Source organism: Pan paniscus, chromosome 13, assembly GCF_029289425.2.
Source record: "Pan paniscus chromosome 13, NHGRI_mPanPan1-v2.0_pri, whole genome shotgun sequence".
NCBI classification, from domain to species: domain Eukaryota; kingdom Metazoa; phylum Chordata; class Mammalia; order Primates; family Hominidae; genus Pan; species Pan paniscus.
In genome coordinates, this window is record NC_073262.2 from 118702722 (window position 1) to 118710698 (window position 7977).

At 40.4% G+C, this 7977-nt stretch overlaps 1 protein-coding gene across 1 annotated transcript in view; it reads right to left on the reverse strand.

Moving 5' to 3' along the window:
* PECR (peroxisomal trans-2-enoyl-CoA reductase) overlaps positions 1-7977 on the reverse strand; it is a 43376-nt gene that overhangs the window by 34738 nt on the left and 661 nt on the right. The window lies entirely within an intron of this gene.

Below are 7977 nucleotides of genomic sequence, written 5' to 3' on the forward strand. Positions count from 1 at the left end.
TAATGTGCAACAAAAACATACGTTATACTGTTAGGAGAAGCTTACTCCTTTCTCCTTTTGTTTCCAGGAGGGCCCTCTTCTTCCAGCAGGAAAAATAACTGAAACACAGTCACACACCCCATAACAATGTTTTGGTCAATGATAGACCACATGTATGGCAGTGGCCTCATAAGATTAAAGTGGAAGTTAAACATTCTTATCATCCAGTGGTGCTGTAGCCACTGTAATGTCATAGCTGCAATTACTTTATTTTTTTATAAATTTAGTTTAGCCTGTGTGTACAGTGTTTATAAATTCTACAATAGTAAACAATAATGTCTTAGGCCTTCACATTCACTTATCACTCCCTCACTAACTCACCCAGAGCAACTTCCAGTCCCGTAAGCTCCTGTGTCCTATACAGTGCTCTATACAGGTGTACCATTTTTTATCTTTTATACCATATTTTTACTATCTTTTATTTTTATTATATCTTTTGTATGTTTTTATATAATTTTATAATAAAAATACCATATTTTTATTATATCTTTTGTATGTTTAGATATGTTTAGACCACAGATATTTACCTTTGTGTTACTATTTCCTGCAGCCTTCAGCATAGTAACCTGCCGTACAGGTTTGGAGCCTAGAAGCAATAGGCTATTGACCATATAAACCAGGTATATAGTAGGCTATACCATCTAGGTTTGCCTGCCACTCTATGATGTTCACACTATGATGAAATCACTTAAGGATGTATTTCTCAGAAGATTTACCTGTGTTAAGTGACACATGACTGTATATACTTCTAGACTAATCCAACACTCAGTTAGGTTTCTGTCATTTAGGAGAAATAGCTGAGCTGATCAGTGAGATGGAAAGGAGAGAAATAAGCACCCCAGGACAAGCCACCACTTCCTCCACCCACTTCTTTCTTTGATATTTCTGCCTTCAACATACACATTTTTTGCTCTAGTTCCCAGAGTAGGGCATAGGCTCTATAGGGCAGGGATGAAAAACTTTACGTAGGCTGGGTGCAGTGGCTCATGCCTGTAATCCCAACACTTTGGGAGGCCAAGGCCGGTGGATCGCTTGTGTTCAGGACTTCAAGACCAGCCTGGGCATCATGGTGAAACCCCACCTCTACGAAAAATACAAAAAAATTAGCTGAGCATGGAGGCACACGCCTGTAATCCCAGCTACTCAGGAGACTAAGCCACGAGAATTGCTTGAACCTGGGGGCAGAGGTTGCAGTGAGGCAAGATTGTGCCTGGGTGACAGAGTGAGACTGTGTCAAGAAAGAAAGAAAAAGAAAGAAAAGAAAGAAAGAGAGAGAGAGAAAGAAAAAAAGGAAGGAAGGAAGGAAGAGAGAGAGAGAGAGAAAACAAGAACACCAAGGTGATTAATGCCTAACTTTGTCCAAGACCTCGAGTAAAAAATATGTTGAGAATATAAATAGGATGATTCACATGGATTATCTAAATAGAAGTTTACTAAATTATAACTAGTTACTATCTGAAACCTCAAGACTTCAGGACAGTTGTCTACTACAAGTAAAGATGCACTGAAATACAACTTTACAAGTCCATTTACTTTCACTGCTAGAACTTTCCACTATAGACAAACTTGAACTAGGGTGCAAACATATTACAGGGAAAAACGATGCAATGCTGGGTAAAATAAAAACCTAAATGGCCATTCAGGAAATGGTTAAATAAGTTATTACAGACCCACACAATGGAATACTATGCAGCTTTAAAATGAATGAGATATGACTACAATACTACCATTGAAAAACACAAGATATGGGCCAGGCATGGTGACTCATGCCTGTAATCCCAGCAACTTGGGAGGCTAAGGTTGGAGAGTCGCTTGTGGTGAGTTCAAGACCATCCTGGATGAGACCTTGTCTCTAAAAAAATTTTTTTATTGCCAAACATTGTGGCGCATGCCTATAGTTTAGATACTTGGGAGGCTGAGGCAGGAGAATCATTTCAGACAGGAGTTCGAGGCTGCAGTGAGCTATGATGACACTACTGTACTCTAGCCTGGGTGACAGAGCAAGATCCTGTCTCTAAAAAACAAAACAAAACAAAGAAAAAACAAGATATTTAAGTAGGAAAAAAAAAACCATTACAGAGCAGTAAGAATACTGTGATCCCAATTTTGTAGAAAACAAAATATATATACGTGTGTATACATGTGCACATTAAATTTGTAGAAAATCACCAGGAAGGGAATTTAGAAAAAGGGCAGAATGGGTAAAGCTCATTTTTTTCTTTTATACACTTCTATACTGTTTTAATTTATTGCAAACCTCTTATGCTACCTTATAATAAACTAGAAAAATATTATATATAATCCTTGCCTTTCATGCTAAATCATTTCAATAGACTTTATTTTTGTTTATATGTAGCTAGAGAGATGCAGAAAGCTCCACTGACCTGCTTAGAATAGGTATAGAAGTAGCTTGTGGATAAGGAGTTCTTTCAACATCAGAGGCTTGTAGCCCCAGTATGCTGCGCTCCTGCTTAGGCTGATACTGATCCCTTTCCATCTTCAACTCAGAATACTACATTTATTCAGCACCTTCTTGGTTCCTGGTGTTGGTAACAGGCTAGTTAGACTAGACTAGAGCAAGAAAAAATGTTGTCTTGGGTCATAATTTCCACCAGCATTTCCTAATTGCATTTTATCTACTATACCTAATTTATGTTCTACTGTAGTAACAGAAAGTGAATGATTAACTTGAAGATAAAAAAAAATCTGATATGAATTCAACTTGACGATGCTAGGTTTTCCTTGATGAAATCAGGTTTCTCTCTGCCTAACAGCACCTGTCAAAGGTATAAAGGAGATCTAATTCTGCCTACAATATCCTGCTTTTGTGAGCTAAAGCTTTCTGTGTCCTCTCAGAAAAAGGAAAAGTCAAAATCCTGTGGAAGTGAAAGACATTGTTATATAAACCCAAATTGAGCAAAAAAGAAAATGTTAGCCAATTTTTTTCTTCTCTTTTCTTTTGAGACGGAATCTCACTCTGTCACCCAGGCCAGATTGCAGTGACGTGATCTCGGCTCACTGCAACCTCCGCCTTCCGAGTTCAAGCGATTCTCATGTCTCAGCCTCCCATGTAGCTGGGACTACAAGCATGTGCCATGCCACCACATGTGCCACAATGTTTGGAAACAGAGTCAAGCAAAGATTTTCATGCAAGGATGTAGTCTTGAGTAGTGAAAAAATGGAAATTACCTAAAAATCCAATATGAGGGAAATAGTTAAATCAATAACAATGAAATATACATGCTTCCATTTAAATATCTTGCTATTGTTCCTGGTGCAGTGGCTCATGCCTGTAATTCCAGCACTTTGGGAGGCCGAGGCCGGCAGATAACTTGAGGTCAGGAGTTCGAGACCAGCCTGGTCAACATAGTAAAACTCCATCTCTACTAAAAATACAAAAATTAGCCAGGCATGGTGGCACACACCTGTAGTCCCAGCTACGTGGCAGGCTGAGGCACAAGAATCACTTGAACCTGGGATGCAGAGGTTGCAGTGAGCTGCTGTCAAGCAACTGCACTCCAGCCTGGGCAACAAAGCAAGATTCCATCTCAATAAATAAATAAATATCTTGCTATTGAAGACTTACTTGGAGAAATGCATACCATATTATTGGGAAAAATAGAATTCTAAACCTAACAGCATTCCAATTTTACTTTTTTTTTTTTTTTTTTTGAGATGGAGTTTCGCTCTTGTTGCCCAGGCTGGAGTGCAATGGCACCATCTCAGCTCACTGCAACCTCCGCCTCCCAGGTTCAAGCGATTCTCCTGCCTCAGCCTCCGAGTAATTGGGATTACATGCACGCACCACCTCGCCTGGCTAATTTTGTATTTTTAGTAGAGATGGGGTTTCTATATGTTGGTCAGGCTGATCTCGAACTCCCAACCTCAGGTGGCCACCCACCTCGGCCTCCCAAAGTGCTGGGATTACAGGCATGAGCCACCGCGCCTGGCCCAATTTTACTTTTAATAAAAAATATTTGCCGGGGTGCCGTGGCTCACGCCTGTAATCCCAGCACTTTGGGAGGCCAAGGCAGGCGGAGCACAAGGTCAGGAGATCGAGACCATCCTGGCTAACACGGTGAAACCCCGTCTCTACTAAAAATACAAAAAATTAGCCGGGTGTGGTGGTGGGCGCCTGTAGTCCCAGCTACTACGGAGGCTGAGGCAGGAGAATGGCTTGAACCCGGGAGGCGGAGCTTGCAGTGAGCCAAGATCGCGCCACCGCACTCCAGCCTGGGTGACAGAGCAAGACCTCCATCTCAAAAAAAAATACATGCAGGGCCGGGCGCAGTGGCTCACGCCTGTAATCCCAGCACTTTGGGAGGCTGAGGCGGGCAGAGCACAAGGTCAAGAGTTCGAGACTAGCCTGGGCAAACATGGTGAAACCTTGTCTCTACTAAGAATACAAAAATTAGCCAGGCATGGTGGCATGTGCCTGTAATCCCAGCTACTCAGGAGGCTGAGGCAGGAGAATCGCTTGAACCTGGGAGGCAGAGGTTGCAGTGAGCCAAGATCGTGCCACTGTACTCCAGCCTGGGCTACAGAGCAAGACTCCGTCTCAAAAAAAAAAAAAAAAAAATATATGGATTATACATGCAAAAATGGACTGGAAGGAAGTTTGTAAGATTTTTAGCCATTTTTCTGAAAATAATGTTAATTATGAGTTATTAAAATTGTCTTCGTCTTTTAAATATTTTTTAATGAACATCTAAATTATCTTTGGTTACCATCTGGCATAGTATGAAGTAAAAAAGAAAACACCTGTATTTTTCGTTAAAAAAAAAAAAAAAGCAAAAATATCATCATTTTAAAAACCATGCCTCAAAGTTCATGCCAAAAAGACATAGTTCACACCAAAAAAACAAAACCAAAAACAAAAAACAGTGGCCTTCTGACTAGAAAGAAAACTGGAGGCTAGGCGCGGGGCCTCCATGCCTGTAATCCTAGCACTTAGGGAGGCTGAGGCGGGCAGATCACTGGAGGTCCGAGTTCAAGACCAGCCTGGCCAACATGCCAAAACCCCATCTCTAGTAAAAATATAACAATGTCGTGGAAATAGCCATTAATTCTGGCATAAAAAAATAAAGAGGAAAAAGTAATTATAAAAATGATTTTTATGGCCAGGCCCGGTGGCTCACAGCACTTTGGGAGGTCAAGGGGGATGGATCATAAGGTCAGGAGTTCAAGACCAGCCTGGCCAACGTGGTAAAACCCCGTCTCTATTAAAAATACTGCTCAGGAGGCTGAAGCAGAGAATTGCTTGAACCTGGGAGGTGGAGGTTGCAGTGAGCCGAGATTGCGCCACTGTACTCCAGCCTGGGCGACAGAGCGAAACTCCATCTCAAAAAAAAAAAAAAAAGAAAAAGATTTTTAATATTCTTTCACTGAAGGAAATCCATTTCCAATACAACAAAATAATTGTGTATATATATTTTTAAGTATATGATGTCTTTTTCTCAAAAGACACGCCACCACTTTCATCAGAATCTCAGACAGATTCATGTCTTCCAAAAGATTACAAGACCAATGTCCTAATGTTTTAGTTTGTGGTAAGAAAAATATAGTCTATCACCTTATTCCAGGGGTGTAGTTTTTGGCCAATGCATATTTATGCAACAGGATGAAAGTTCAAATAGCACACTTATGCAACAGGATGAAAGTTCAAGTACATAAAAATCTATTAAAAATCCTTCAAAGTGGACTAGGGTCCTACGAATCTGCTGAGAAGCCTAGTATCTGACCTATGCATGAATTGATAACTGATTCTGATTTTCTTACAGATTTTCCTGAAAGAGGATAGAGCTTGGTGTTGAGAATAAACTGGGCAGTAATGGTGACGAGGTTACATCATGGCCTTACTAGGAAATGTTTTGCTTTTTTTTTTTTTTTTTAACTAAAAACATAGATTTTTTTTTTTTAGTTCATACTATGCCAGATGTTGGAAACACAGTCGTAACCAAAGATAATTTAGATGTTCATTAAAAAATATTTAAAAGACGAAGACAATTTTAATTACTCATAATTAACATTATTTTCAGAAAAATGGCTAAAAATCTTATAAACTTCCTTCCAGTCCATTTTTGCATATGTAATACTTTTTTTTTTTTTTTTTTTTTTTTTTTTTTTTTTGATACTGAGTCTTGCTCTGTCGCCCAGGCTGGAGTGCAGCGGCACGATCTTGGCTCACTGAAACCTCTGCCTCCCGGGTTCACGCCATTCTCCTGCCTCAGCCTCCTGAGTAGCTGGGATTACAGGCACACGCCACCATGCCTGGCTAATTTTTGTATTCTTAGTAGAGACGAGGTTTCACCATGTTTTCCCAGGCTGGTCTCGAACTCTTGACCTTGTGCTCTGCCCGCCTCGGCCTCCCAAAGTGCTGGGATTACAGGCATGAGCCACCGTGCCCGGCCCTGCATGTATATTTTTTATTAAAAGTAAAATTGGGCCGGGCACGGTGGCTTACGCCTGTAATCCCAGTACTTTGGGAGGCCGAGGCAGGCGGATCACCTGAGGTCGGGAGTTGGAGACCAGCCTGACCAACATATAGAAACCCCGTCTCTACTAAAAATACAAAATTAGCCTAGCAAGGTAGTGCGTGCCTGTAATCCCAACTACTCGGGAGGCTGAGGCAGGAGAATCGCTTGAACCCAGGAGGCGGAGGTTGCAGTGAGCCAAGATGGCGCCATTGCACTCCAGCCTGGGCAACAAGAGCGAAACTCCATCTCAAAAAAAAAAAAAAAAGTAAAATTGGAATGCTATTAGGTTTAGAATTCTACCTTTCCCAATAATATGGTATGCATTTCTCCAAGTAAGTCTTCAATAGCAAGATATTTATTTATTTATTGAGATGGAATCTCGCTCTGTTGCCCAGGCTGGAGTGCAGTGGCTTGACGTCAGCTCATTGCAACCTCTGCCTCCCAGGTTCAAGCGATTCTTGTGCCTCAACCTCCCAAGTAGCTGGGACTACAGGTGTGCGCCACCATGCCTGGTTTGTATTTTTAGTAGAAATGGAGTTTCACCATGTTGGCCAGGCTGGTCTCAAACTCCTGACCTCAGGTTATCTGCCTGCCTCGGCCTCTCAAAGTGCTGGAATTACAGGCGTGAGCCACTGCGCCAGGACCAATAGCAAGATATTTAAATGGAAGCATTATATTTCATTGTTACTGATTTAACTATTTTCCTGATATTGGATTTTTAGGTAATTTCCATTTTTTCACTACTCAAGACTACATCCTTGCATGAAAATCTTTGCTTGACTCTGTTTCCTTAAATTCCTGAAAAAGGAATTACTGTCATAGAGCATAAACATTGTGAAGGTTTTTGGATCTTTTTTTCCAAATTGCCTTCCAGAAAGTTGGTAATAATTTACATTCCTGCCTTCTCATTCCTGCATCAACACTTTAATTTTTCCCAACATTTCAAAATTTTGTTAGAAAAGTTAAATCTTACTGTTTCATATTTTATTACCAATAAAGTTGATTATTTTTTCATATGTTTCTTGCCTGTCTGTAGTTCTTCTTTTGGAACGCTTAGTCCATACCATTAGTCTAATTTTTCTATCAGTGTGTTGGATTTTTTCTTTATTTGTAAGAGTTCTTTATGTATAAGGCTGTTGGCCGAATCTAGTGGCTCAGCCTGTAATCCCAAAACTTTAGGACTCAGAGGCAAGGCAGGAGGATCCCTTGAACCCAGGTGTTCGAGACCAGCGTGGGCAACAGAGTGAGACCCTATCTCAAAACCAACAAACAATTTATCTTATGTTGCAAATATTTTTCTTCATATGCCTTTAAACTTTATATATTTTTTTAATTCAATGAGGATTTACACTTTCATACAGGTAGATTGATTTATGTTCTCCTTTGTGGTTTATTCCCTCACTTATGTGTTTACAAAGGCCTTCCTTCACCCAAGTTAAGGTAAATATTCAGCATATTTCCT